At 30.0% G+C, this 13,551-nt stretch overlaps 1 long non-coding RNA gene across 1 annotated transcript; it reads right to left on the bottom strand.

Moving 5' to 3' along the window:
- Positions 1 to 4,568: 4,568 nt before the first annotated feature.
- On the bottom strand, positions 4,569 to 10,567 carry LOC121116983 (uncharacterized). Its single transcript, XR_005864009.2, has 2 exons — positions 10,424 to 10,567; positions 4,569 to 4,805 (listed from the first exon to the last, which is right to left on the bottom strand). It is a non-coding gene; the product is annotated as an uncharacterized lncRNA (long non-coding RNA).
- Between the last annotated feature and the right edge of the window lie 2,984 nt (positions 10,568 to 13,551).

Here is a 13,551-nt window from a genome sequence, read left to right as displayed (position 1 = left end):
AAAGCACTTATAAGGACTTAACAACAGTTTAAAAATAAAATATAAAGAAATTTTTCATGTCAGTTTAAAAACACTAAATTTAAATAGAGAAAAAAATTTCGAACACCAAGGACATCATTAAGTTAGACACCATGCACCTAATAAATACCAATCCTACTATAAAATTATTTGCTGAATTGGTAAAGTAGTTTGATTATTTATATAATGTACAAATATTCCCAGCTATAGGTAATTTATGATTATAACTATATTGTACATTCTATTATCAAAAAAAAAATTATATTTATTTACCAACATATTTTTATTATAATTTGTGTAAAGATTATTTTAAGTTTTTGCAATATATGTATTATAAAAATTTACGATAATGTGCGTATGGTTATTTTTGTACACAGCTAAAAAAATATATGCCCTTATGTATGTCATCTGGCTTATCCGTTCATTTCCTTCAATTAAGGTTTGGAAATAAAAATATTCTTAATGACCCTTTTTAATACTTATTTTCTTCACCACAAATTGAATAATTGTTACTGCAAATTTCAAATCATTGATTAATTTTAATATGAAAATAGAACTTTTGGAAGGATTATGACTAAATCTTGAAAAATTGGGTTCAATGAACGGAAAAACGGAAGTCAATCCTATATAAATAACAGCACAATATTCGATTGGATTCATTACAATTTTTCTTTTCTTGTTTGCCAATTTTGTATTTCCTATAATATATTATACATATTACTAAACATTTAGATTTCAAGAAACAATTAAAATTCCTTAACGTCAATTTAATGATTTTATGTACAGGGTGCAGCTAAAATATAAAATAAGAATCTTGCTTCAACTTCATTCATTTGTATTCAATATTTATATGCCTAATAAGGATGATCCGTTATTTAGAGGCTCATTGATTCTTCGTTTTTGTCAGCGAGTCTTCAAAATAATGAAGATGTTATATTAATGGGAGATTTTAATTTGGTTGTATATCACGAAAGGGATACATTAAACTGTAAAAATACTAATAATAAGTATGCAAACAACATAATTAAAAAATATATTACGTAAAAAAAAGTGAGGATACAGCCATAAAGTTTAATAAAACTTCCTACCATTCCTTCTTTATCAGAATCGGGGAGTATTTTATTAAGAGTTCGAGACTTGACTATTTCTTTGTATCTGAAGATTTATTTCTGATTATTTCAAATTATGAAACGATATTCAATGGGATGTCAAATCATAGCACAATTATGTTAACTATGTTAGATTCAAAAAAATATTCAAAAAATCATTGGAAATTGAATACAAGCTTACTTATGAAGATATGATTCATTGGAAAATTGAATATGTATATAATAAAATATATTCTTTACAAATTAAGCATAAATAAGATAAAATTTTCGTCACATGCATTAAAAATTAATTCTAGATTGCTTTAGAAGAGAGTACATTAAATTAGGTGTTGTTTGATTTAAATCAGGTTGATTTTAATCATTGATTTAAATTAAAATACTTTTTTACTTACTTATAGAACTTAAATAATTTGTACTTTATTGTAAATTTAGAAATATTTTGTTCTTTTTAACTTTTTTTCTGAGTTTTCTTACAAAACCGAAATTATTATTCCTTCATTGTAAAATAAATATATTTTCCTTTTAAGTTAAATTTATTATCATTCTAACTGAATCTAACATATTTTTATGAAATATCCTCATCATGAGTTTATTCGTGCAGACATGGATTACAAAAAAAAAAAAAAAAAAAAAAAAAAAACATTACTCTATCTGAAATTAATTGGTTTCAATGATGAGAAAACTCATTCTACTCCAGATGACATAGCTACAGCAGTCATAAGTTAATAAACTGCAGAGAGAAAATCACTGCCGTGACTGCCCATTAACCTGTACGAGATTCCTACTATTCAGTGGTTGACATAGGCTAGGTCTCATGTTCTGTAAACTTACATGACTGAAAAGGAGTTCATCTTGCCTTAAGCTTCATGATGATAGGAACAAGTGCTGGATATTTCTTATTGGTATACTCCATTTCCATATTCATCTCTTCTTCATTAAGTTCCTTTCCCTACAGTATAGGATCAAGCATGTTGGCAAGAAGATGAGCCTTGGTAATGAACTGTTTATACCTTTCTCTCACGTATTTTTCTACTTGCTGGTTGTTTTTGAGGTGTAAACATAACTCTTTCCAAATATTAACTGTATGAGCAATAGTACCTTTGTACCTGATCTAGAGCCATAGCTATTGACTGTAATCGAGACAATAGCTCCACAACAGAGTGTTTGAGTTCAATATTGGATACCTTACTCCTTACAGCTGGATCAATTAACTTCACAGATCTTCATTAGAATTGGCCTGTTGTTCACATAAATCTTTAGGCAGTCTGATATAGTGTTATAATTAGTATCTTTGGGCATTATCAGATGCTGACCGCCTTCTTGTCAATATTTTGCACCTGCATGATGATTATTCCTGAAATATTTGACTACAAAAAACAAACGCTTTTTTTACATTATCAATTTATAGGTCATGAGCCAGTAGATTTAGAAGGTCTGCTGCACAACCATAGGAGATGATATTATGTTGTGTGGATTCTTCTAGTAGTTTCCGCATTTTGGTAACGTTTGCTGCAATGTCTGTTACGATACCACCAGTACTACCACCAAAATTATCTCCACATTTCTTGATAGAAGATTGTGCAAGTTCTATAAGGTACTCTGGAGTGTGAGGATTGCCTGATATGTTTACATTGTCTATTGGAATAAATTGGCCATTTGATGTAATTTTTCAAAATAATGCCAAACTGGAACATACTTTTGTACAGAAGGGTTAATTTGCACTAGCATTCTTAGTGTGTGGTTCAACAGGAACTGAGATACTGAGTTAATCACTCTTCACAGGGAATATAGTATTATAGGTATGCAATGGATCATGAATAGTACTTGATACTCTTCCTTTGTTTGGCACGAGAACCGAAATTAACAAGAACAGACTTATAGTTTCGCTAATTTAGGTATATAATGTAAAAGTAAACTAAAATAAAAGATTTGCCACAAACTTTTCCTCCATAGACCAAGAATCTGATCTGAGCATAATTAAACCTAGCCTTCGGTAAGTAACTCCTAATTCTGGACAACTTTTATTTTTATGTCTAACGAGTAAAGTCTGTATCTGTCTCCGGTTTGGCAAAAATTCAGATATAAAACAAATGCCTCAATTTTTATTATAATATAGAGGTTTACTATAAAGCCCACTTCATTTTCCCAATTATAATCCTATTTACCATAATCCTATTGGCATAATTAAGAATTTAATTATTATTATAATCAATGTTAGGTATATATAAATACTTCCAAAAAATAGATGGATTCGTGATGATGTCATCGGTTGGTATCTATGATGACGTTGAGGCAGACCCTGATACAATCTTAAGAAAAAGCATAGAGGCAGATAGAACGTTAAATTTTTGATACCGATATACATATCTCTAATGAGGTTCAGTTGCTAATAGGAAAACACTAATCCAGTGGTTCTCAAACTTATTACAGTGTGCACCAACGGATAAAATATTAGGATCTCCAGGTACTACCCTTATGAGAGACCGACCTGAATATACACTAACATAACTTATTTGTGGTCCACCACGTACAACTGTAGGCAACTTGTGTGACACATTTTACTAAATAGTGTTAGAAGTTCTAAGCATTTGTTAGGGTGCAAGTTTTACTACTAAAATGAACACCCGTATCAATATCAGATGCCTGTCATATTATTTTGGTGGTAGAAAATAAATTAGTGCTACAAAGATGGGGCCCTTCTACATTCAAAATAACATTAGTGCAGGAAAAGTATTATAATTATAATTTAAGTGATATATATCTATCTTAATATGCATTTTGAAAACAATTTGGACCAAAGAAAAGCAAAAATTCTTTTTTTGTGTGGGAGATGTTAACACCACGACAAGCTTTTAAATAATGAAAAAAAAATGAAGAAAGAGCACACGTTTTTTTCCTTTTCGGATTTCTGAACTAAGTATTTTCCTAACAAAAATGCCAACTCTAGCTATAACTTTAAGTCTGTGTTGTGCTTGGAGTATAATTGAAGATCTATAAACGTGTAATTCCAGCTTATGTGTTTGCTTGATACAGGGTAGGGCCTATATTTATTTCCTAATTTTCGTAGATCCTTGTAGCTAGCTAATCTCATAAAGAGTCACTGTGCAAATTGTCAGGGTTACCAAGTTATTATTATTTTTTTTTTTTTGGGGGGAGAACATACCTTAAATTGCTTACAATTTACTACTCTTTTGATGAACTTCCCATTGATCAATGAACACCCTTACACTATTTAAAAAAAAAATTACAATCCAATAGTTTACTCATGAGGAAGAAATAGTCGGTCCTTTTCGTATGTAATCCATATGCATACCTATATATATATACTTCTTTTTTATATCAATTTTCTCTGCGTAATAGGAGAATTTGTAAGAGAATAAATAAGAAAGATCGCTAAAAAAATAAAATTAATGGACAATAAAACCAGGTAAACAGTTCTCATCAATTAAATATTTGTAATATTTTTTCACATGATATTAATCTAATTTATTATATCTTTACAATACTTTTACATAACCAAGTGCTAGATATTATATTTAACACTAGATAACATTATTATAATTTGCAAGTAATTTATGCTTCTTTATAAAATGATAGATCCCTGCAGCCACTAGAACAACAACAGTCAGTGTAATGATCACCAAAGACATTTCCAAGAAGAAAGTCATGCTTAAAAATCTGGAAAAAAATAAAAAAAGGTTAAATAAGTAAAAAAAAATTATACAACTGCGCGGCGATAACATAATACTTGGGATACTTTTTCTCAATATTGCGACAGTATTATAAACGTATCCATTGATATGAGTACTATAATTTATATTAATTTAAAATATATATGAAGTCCTTAGGAGCCGCGGATTTTATGGTTAACTGAACCTGATAAAGATCGGTTATTTGGTAACACTGATCATAAAAGATACTGAAACGTTATGACGTGAAAATTATTATTAAAGAAGAGTGCATAAGTATTCACGTTGCGAGAATATCGAAAATAAGAAAGGGATTAGCTTTTAAGAACATTCCTCACCAACTGAAATTGATTATATTGATGATATCAAAATTCAATTTAAAGTTCAAATACCACACGATCAAATTGACTGAACTTGTACATAATATGTTCATTTAGAATTTAAACAAATATCAATCATATTAATCACTTGTTAGAGAGTTTTTCAGTGGTTTGATAATGTATTTGACTCTTTAAAAAAATCCTCTTCAGTTTTTCATTACAGTAGAAACTTATAATGCGTTTTTCTCTGTTTCATCCAAAAAAAAAACACAGCATGCTTTTATGCTAACGCCACACACTGTCCTTAAACAAGAGAGAACAAGTGAAAGGTTGTCTAACAAATGAAATGTATAAAGTTCCGTAATTTTTTCAGGTGTATACAAAATATTAGAAATATTTTTAAAGTTTTGGACATAATTAAATAAATAACAATGTTTCACCCCCTGTGAATATCACAAGTTTTTTTTAAATAATATAATCGTATCTTGCAACCTTCTTTCAAAAAAAAAAACGGGAACAAGGCCCAAAATTAGTGGTCAACAAATATTTACATTTTCAAAAATCTTTTAAGTACCAATAGAAGATGAGAAAATTAAAAAATATAGATTATCTGGAAATTTGTGTCACAGTCTGTAGCTTTTGTTTAAAGCAATACCAAATGCTGAGAGAAATTCTCACAGCCGAGATTAACTTACACCTACTTTATAATATTATATATTTATATTTTTAGTATTTTTTTACCTCAAGAAGGCACCACTCTCGATTATCATATGAACAACTAATATAAGTAATTTTATGTTCCATTTCATTACGAATTACTGATTATGAATCTGTAATGAGTTTTTTTTTTTCAAATCAATATGGTTTTCGTAATATTTTTTTTTTTTTTTTTTTTTTTTTTTTTTTTTTGCTGAACTTTAATTGTTTTTTAATTCTTTTGGCAGATATAAGCCACCTTTTATACAAGATAAAATCCTTTATTTACAATATAATTAGTTTAATCTTAGAAAAAAATTATGAAAATGAAAAATTTAAAAAAATGCAAAAATAAAACTTAACGAAAAAGATAAAAGTAAAAAAAAAAAAACCTGTTATGGGTATGAAAAATAATAGCACCTCCGTTTTTGAACTGTTCTTACACCAAAAGATTCCATTTAAAGTGTAAATAATTGAGGTTTACAAAAGATTATTTTATTTTGAGATGTCAAACCTAGTGCAATATTGGTTTGTTTTCAATATTACTGAGGAAAAATACAATATAAGTTTGATATAATACTAAATTTTTATCGTAAGCATATATATGTTCTAAACAATTTACGACATATATACAAGTTACAACTCATATAAGCAAATTCTCCAAGTTTCAATTTCTACGTCTCAAACTGCATTAATAAATAAGAAAATTTGCAATGTTGATAACTAGAACGTATATAGTTTTAGTCACACGTCTCCAACTCTAAACTTAAGCCATCTTCACGGGGGTACCTAAGTAACAGAGAAATTCCCTGAGTATTTTGTTGCCAGCTGTTGATTCCCCCTTTATACGGCATGGGTATTTCATAATTTATTTTTTCCCATAAATACACTAAGCAATAAGTTATACCAACGATAATAGAAATATAACCTTGAGTTTTCCTTATGCTCCGTTTCCAAAAGAACAGGAATACAATTTCTTATGGATCCCTCGTCATTTATATAATATAAATATTGGTCATTTTATTATTTCTATGAAGAAATTTTGGCTATTTCTTCATAGAAATAATATAATAACTTATCATAGCTACTCTATATCTAAAATAGTGTACTGTACCTGGTACGGAAAAAGTATATTAAGATCAAACTGCAGTCTTCTTAGTTTTTTATACTAATCTAATACCATCTATAATATTAAGATATTATCTTTGGTAGGTAATTTCGTTCAAGACATATTCGTATAACTTCGTTCAAAACATATTCGTATAACTTTGTTCAAAACATATTCGTATAAGCACATTTATTATAAATTTATGAGGAAACTTTATGAATGTCATTTTGTACACATAATGTTATGGGGGCGGGGGGGGCTCTTAGTAGTTACTTAATTATCGTTTGTACCTAAAAACACCCTCAATCTTCAGGGTACAAAATGACAATTCATAAAGTATATACCCCGTTTCCTCATAAATTCATATGAAATGACCTTATATAAATATATTTTATACAAACTTATCGTACGCCATATTTTTCCCCTTTTTTACATAATATAAATAAATATCTCGGAATATTAAAAAATCCAGTACCAAACCTCGATAAACTTCTGCTTCAAAAGCATAGCGATATTGCTCCTGAACTTTTTTTATAATAAAGCCATTGTAATTGACAATACATATTTAGGAATTTATGAGCATATAAAGGTAAAAATAGTACATGTTTACTAGACAGAAGATATTTTAGCATGTTAAACCTCTACATAAGGACTATCAATAGTTTTTATCTTTATCTTGAGGGTTCGTGTGTGAGATAAAAAGCTTGTCGTGTATATAATTCAATAAAAAAAACCTTTTTACATTATATGCTTTAATTATCATTATACAATGTTTTTGAATATTCAACGATGTTGACAACTTTGAATAAAAGTGACGTAGTCCACCATTGGAATCAATTTATACATTCTTCCGGTTATATTTGTGATAAATAATTATATAGAGGATTATATATTTACATATATGTATGATTGAGACAAGATCAATAAATATTTTGATTTTACAAAATATGACATATAATCTACCTACATTAAGTTGTACTCATAAAAAATGATTAATGATAAAAAATATTTTGAATTTAAATTCCTCAAAAATTCAAAGAATTAGTTCATTGTAATGTATTATGAGGGGAAAAATAATTTAATTTTTTTAAATGAAGTGAGAAAAAATGGGATGTTTTATTGCAAAAAGTTATGTGTCAATAAAAAAAAAAGGATTTTTGTATATATACATAAACACACGTAGAGGGTCGATTAGCTCAATCAATTATTATCACTTAGAGTGGCTGTAAATTGCCCTCAATGAAATTTCTTTTTCATGTTTAATTTCGAAAAAGTATCGAAAAGTCAGAGGTATCATTAACCATCTATACTGCTAGTGGAACCGCTACAAAAAGATTAGTATCTTGACAAAACCAGTTCCAAGGGACCAGACGCTGAAATTATGGGACCAATAAACCCATTTTCATAAATACATAGTTATGTATCAGCGACGGTTTTTTTTATTTTCCTTGAAAATATTATTAGTTTTGATTGGATCATGGAAGTCTATCAACGGCATTCCCCCTCTCCCTTTAGCCATAATTAGTGTTGGATCAGTCTAACAAAACTAAAAAGACTGCAGTCCTATTAGTCTGGTCAAAATAAAATTTGTCCGTTCTTGGACCGTTCCTTATATCTATTTAATGGAAACTATAACAGTGGAAATGACGTAGTTACTAAGTTATTTTAGTTGTTTAACATAACCTCTTTCAAAAAGACACGATACACGAAGTTTGAAGTAGGAAGTTTTGACTAGAAATAATTAATATAGGTCTAGCTATGATTCATTGGTGTTTTTTTGTTTTTATGTTATTCAATCCTAGACAAGAATGAAGAAAATAAAAAGATAGCAAGGACTAGAGGACTGACGTATCCGTTCTTAGGACCGTTAAACGCTAAAAAAATCGGAGCGATGAAAAAAAAAAACTGAAGGGGGAGGGGGAGGGGGACACTGACTAGGAAACGGTCCTAGGACCCAACACTAGTAATCTTAGATCCTTCTTCTTATATGTACTTTATACTCTTACAGCTCTTGGTGCATATTTTTATCTACATACATGCATTTTTCGTTGGTGATGATTGGAAAAAAAAAAAAATACTAAACGATATTTGTACATAGTAAGTATTGAGTTTTTTGTTAAAAATTTAAATTATAATTTTTGGTCAAGTAGTTGTTGAGAATAATATTTATGTTTTAAAAAAATGTAAAAATAATTAATATTTGCTCAAATTAGTAGTTTGACATTGTAAATATGTTAAACATAATATAATCCGGTTATATTTTACTATGATACTAGTATATAACAAAAGAAAAAATGACTCATTTGTAAAAAAGAAACATTCCGTTTTTACTCCAGGTGTTTAGAAATTCCTTGAGATGGTCTATATTTCAAAACAAGCTTATCCAAAGGTTAATTAGCTAAGTATTTAAAAAAAAACAATAAATATATACCTAGACTAGTACATTTGCTCAATTTGCAGCTACCTAAAACTGCCTTTAACCTATGCCTTTTAACCTCTAAAAGGCATGGATACATTTACCAAATCTGTAGTAAAAAATGGGAGCTAGGGATCACTGCTAATGTTCGTAATGAGACCCAGGGTCATTATGAATGCTAACAACTTTGTTTCGACTTCCACTTAAGTATTCCAAAGAGTCTTCTGTACATATGTCTGCGATCCAGTTTATTTTATAATGTAAGAAATTATTCTTCCCTAACTGAGTTTCATTGCTCAACAATGATGATCCCTGATGAATTTTTGTCAGAGTAGATCTTCATGTCCAAATTAATGGATTTAAAGACAGTCTGAAATATCTGAAAGCATTTTTTTGGGAAGGATACGGATATAACTCTAGGATTTGACATAAAGGATTGTTTTAGGTCAGCAACAAACATATGATCTCTCTTTTTATCACACCCTAACTTGTAGACTTTTCAAACATCTTTGTCATCCTGTTTCGTGTAGGCATAATAAGTTATACCCTTAAAGTAACCAAAAATGTGTTTGATTGATTTATTTATATATTCATTTGGTAACCCGTGTGAGTAAAATTCAACTATTGTATTATTTTGTTTCTTTTTCCTTTTTTTCGATGTTACACAGACTGATAATGTGAAATTAAGGGACACATAGTCTAACACTTAGAAAAAAAGAAAAATTCATATTTGCTCTAGATTAAATTCATAGTAATATTTAAAATAGGCTATATATATCCAATCAACTCTGCACCATACAAAAATAGCTTAAGAATAAGAATGTATGAAATCTTATGCTTCTTGCACATGGTTTGTTATTTAAATTTAATTTTTAAAATCAGAAAAAAAGCACGTAAATTTTAATATAATGTTGTTGCTTTTTTCAATTAAATGATAACAAATAACAATTTAATTAAAAACTAAAGTTTTTGTATAGCAACAAATAAATTTACTTACATTCGTTGTATGTAAAAAATGTAAAAGACCCTAAACTGGATAATAAAGGACACAAGCAACTATTACTTACGGATTAAATTTAGTGTTCCTGATTTAATATATATAAGAGAAGTTGAACAACACCTGTCCACACTATTTTGCTACTGTGAATATGGAACAATAAACATGAAAACACATTTTATATATTTATATCTCGTTCACTTGTACACTATTATGAAATCATTTTAGTGATACTGAATATATCTTATATAAGAATGCTCCACTTGTTATAATTATTACACAAAATACAAAATGAAATAATGAAGGTTGACTATTTGAGGAGAACTAGCTTCATTGAACAGTGGTTCTCAAACTTTTTTGGGCCCTACCCCAGATAATCACCTCAACAAAACTGTATAAAAATACAATACATCCCTTTTCCCTTCTGGCACTGATTTACAACTTATAAATGTATATATACAGAATGAGAATCTAAAACTTACAGTAGTATGAATCAATTACGAAAAATAAGATAGGTAATTAATAAAAAAATATACAAAACTAATTGTTGATAATTTACTTAAATACTTTATTTAGTTATATTTTTAATTCAATATGTCCTCTTTTACAGATAATAACAGTCTCAACAACTCGCTGTTGAACTGATTGGCAGCTTTTTGCGATGAAGGTCGTATCCATGGTGTACTCTGCTGTCATGGTGGCAGCTAGAAGCGAATCCAAATTTGGATTAGATGTGCTGTATACATTCTTCTCCCAGATGCCCTAAACTTTAAATTCCAGGGAGTTGAGTGCAGGGCTGGAAGAGGAACACATGGCCAGAAGTCAGCCATATTTTTGCAGAATAAGCTTTGTTTTCTTGAATGTATTGGCTGTAATGATCTATGCAACCTTCTCGCCAGTAATGCTGGGACGTAGAAGATAGCAAACGCGTAGCCTATTTTGTTGTTGCTGGGGCATTTTTACACAAACACCTGTAGGTTGTTTCCTCATAAAAACCTCGTAATTAGAAATAAAGGATATGCAATAGTAATTAAATACTACTGCAAGCTTTGGGTCCCCACTCTGTATGTCTGTCATACATTTTTGGTAATAACAGCAGGGGTCACGTAAGAGAGGATCCAAGGCCTCCCTTCTTTTGAGAAATCACATTTATTATTTAGTATTCGAAAAATGTGATTTTCTTTATAGTTATATAGTCACTTCATTTTCAATAACAGTGCACGTAGCCTTAATAGGCAATATATATGCAATATACATAGTCCGATGAACTTGACTATATCTACCATTGCTACAATTTTATGATTATATTTAAAGGATATAGGTTACAACAGTTTGCTTTGATAAATTTACAAAAAGTAAGTATAAAGCTATTTTTTAATCAATATACATTAAGAGAAACAAACTTATAGAGGCGAAAAGTTGGGAAAGATCTTAATCTAAATTGCAGGTGCTAACAAATATGGATGTAGAGAGACGATACGGAGAAAAGAGAATTGTTCAGGAACAGTAGTTGATTTTTGCCTTCCTTTCGGTATATTGTTATTTGTTGAAAAAAATATCAACAAATCCACAGCTATTCTTAAACAAAATAAACTTTTCAGAAAAAAACTTCAAATATTAAATTTTTTGCTCTACTGCATAAGTTGCCCTCATGACGACAAATATTTCATATTTCTAGTAAAAAATAAAAATTCCTTCTACAACCCTTCCAGCCCACGCCTTGTGGACCCTCTCCCCCTGTTATTATGTATAGAGTTAGAATTTTCATTCCTGAAAGTTGAAAATGTGTCCTAGGAAAGCCCCTCACCTAGATTCCAACTAAATTTAATATTTGAAATTTTTTTCTTTACAAAAACTCAAAAACTAGGCTCCCCCCCCCCTCTCCCAATTTAGTCTTGAGGACACCCCTAAAATTATTATACAAATCTTTATTTTCAGTCAATCATCATCCAACTTTTAAAATTTGTATAAGTACGTAGATATTCTTAAATCCCTGTCGCATATAATCTCCGAAGTGGATCCTTCGCCTCCTATCCTAGTAACCAGAGGCAGTTGTGTGCGTAATTGAGTCCCTCATTGTAAAAGAGCGGTTGAATTTTCATATTCAGGCTCATCCATTGATGAACACATATCTCAGATTCGGGATTTCACTCTGGAGAGATATTTCCTCAACACTTTTTGAGTTCTATCACCTCTTATGTCTCTCTCCCTCTCTTTTCTATCCTTTCAGTTCTCTTCTTTTCTTCCTAAAGTGTGCGATGTAAAATCGTGGAATTGAATCTAAATCAATCTGGATTACTTTAGGGTGAAGATTTTTAAATACATAGTTGCATTATTAAGAGTGACGACTATTCTGGTTAAAAGAGTATATTAAAAAAACTCAAAATCAACATTTGTGAGTAAGGCGGTGAAAAGGCAAAGGATGTCTGATTTGCTCCCAGAGGGCGTCGAGGAAATCATGAAGTTCGTAGAGTACTCCGGGAGTCTTATTTATAAGATTAAAATCATCGAAAAATTGTGGCTTCAGGTCAGAGCATTGAGAGATGCCCTGGCAGTGGTAGACCCCGGAAAATTGAGATCATGAAGGACTTGGACACTGCAATCACCAGAAGTTTTACAAAGTCGATGAGCCAGCCTGGCAAGGGTATCTATGTCAGTGATTAGACTGAGAGGAGATATGTTAGGATTAGGGAAAACCCTCTTATGTACGATAAAATAAATAACTGCTTTAACAGCAACCAAAATCTATAATGTCAAGAAAGGGCTGAAATTTTTGATTTTGTTAAAATATAATGGGTCAACAATTTGCATATGGTCACAGACTGTTCCTGCCTCGACTATTCCATTTTGGGCGAATTCGAGAAGATACTTAAATTTGGATGACCTCAAGACCTGTACTGGGAGGCCATGTTTGAGGCCTTCATCAATAAATACATGTGCTTTTAGCCCAGGGCAGAGGCCATGATAGTATCCATAGGAAATAATTTAAAAAAATAGAAATATGTATATATTAATAGAGAAGTCCGTGATACAGCCTCAATATTGTATTTCTTTTCATTCTTGCAAAAGTTTACCCTATATAATTGAAAAGTCCACGATTTTAACTCACACACTGTATATCTCTTAAAAAAATTGAATAAATTGATATTATAAGATCAATTAAAAAAGGAGTTGTACCCTTGAAATATTGTGATTACC

The sequence above is a fragment of the Lepeophtheirus salmonis genome, chromosome 4 (genome assembly GCF_016086655.4).
Source record: "Lepeophtheirus salmonis chromosome 4, UVic_Lsal_1.4, whole genome shotgun sequence".
Taxonomy (NCBI): Eukaryota; Metazoa; Arthropoda; class Copepoda; order Siphonostomatoida; family Caligidae; genus Lepeophtheirus; species Lepeophtheirus salmonis.
This window is presented reverse-complemented; position numbering and strand designations above follow the sequence as displayed.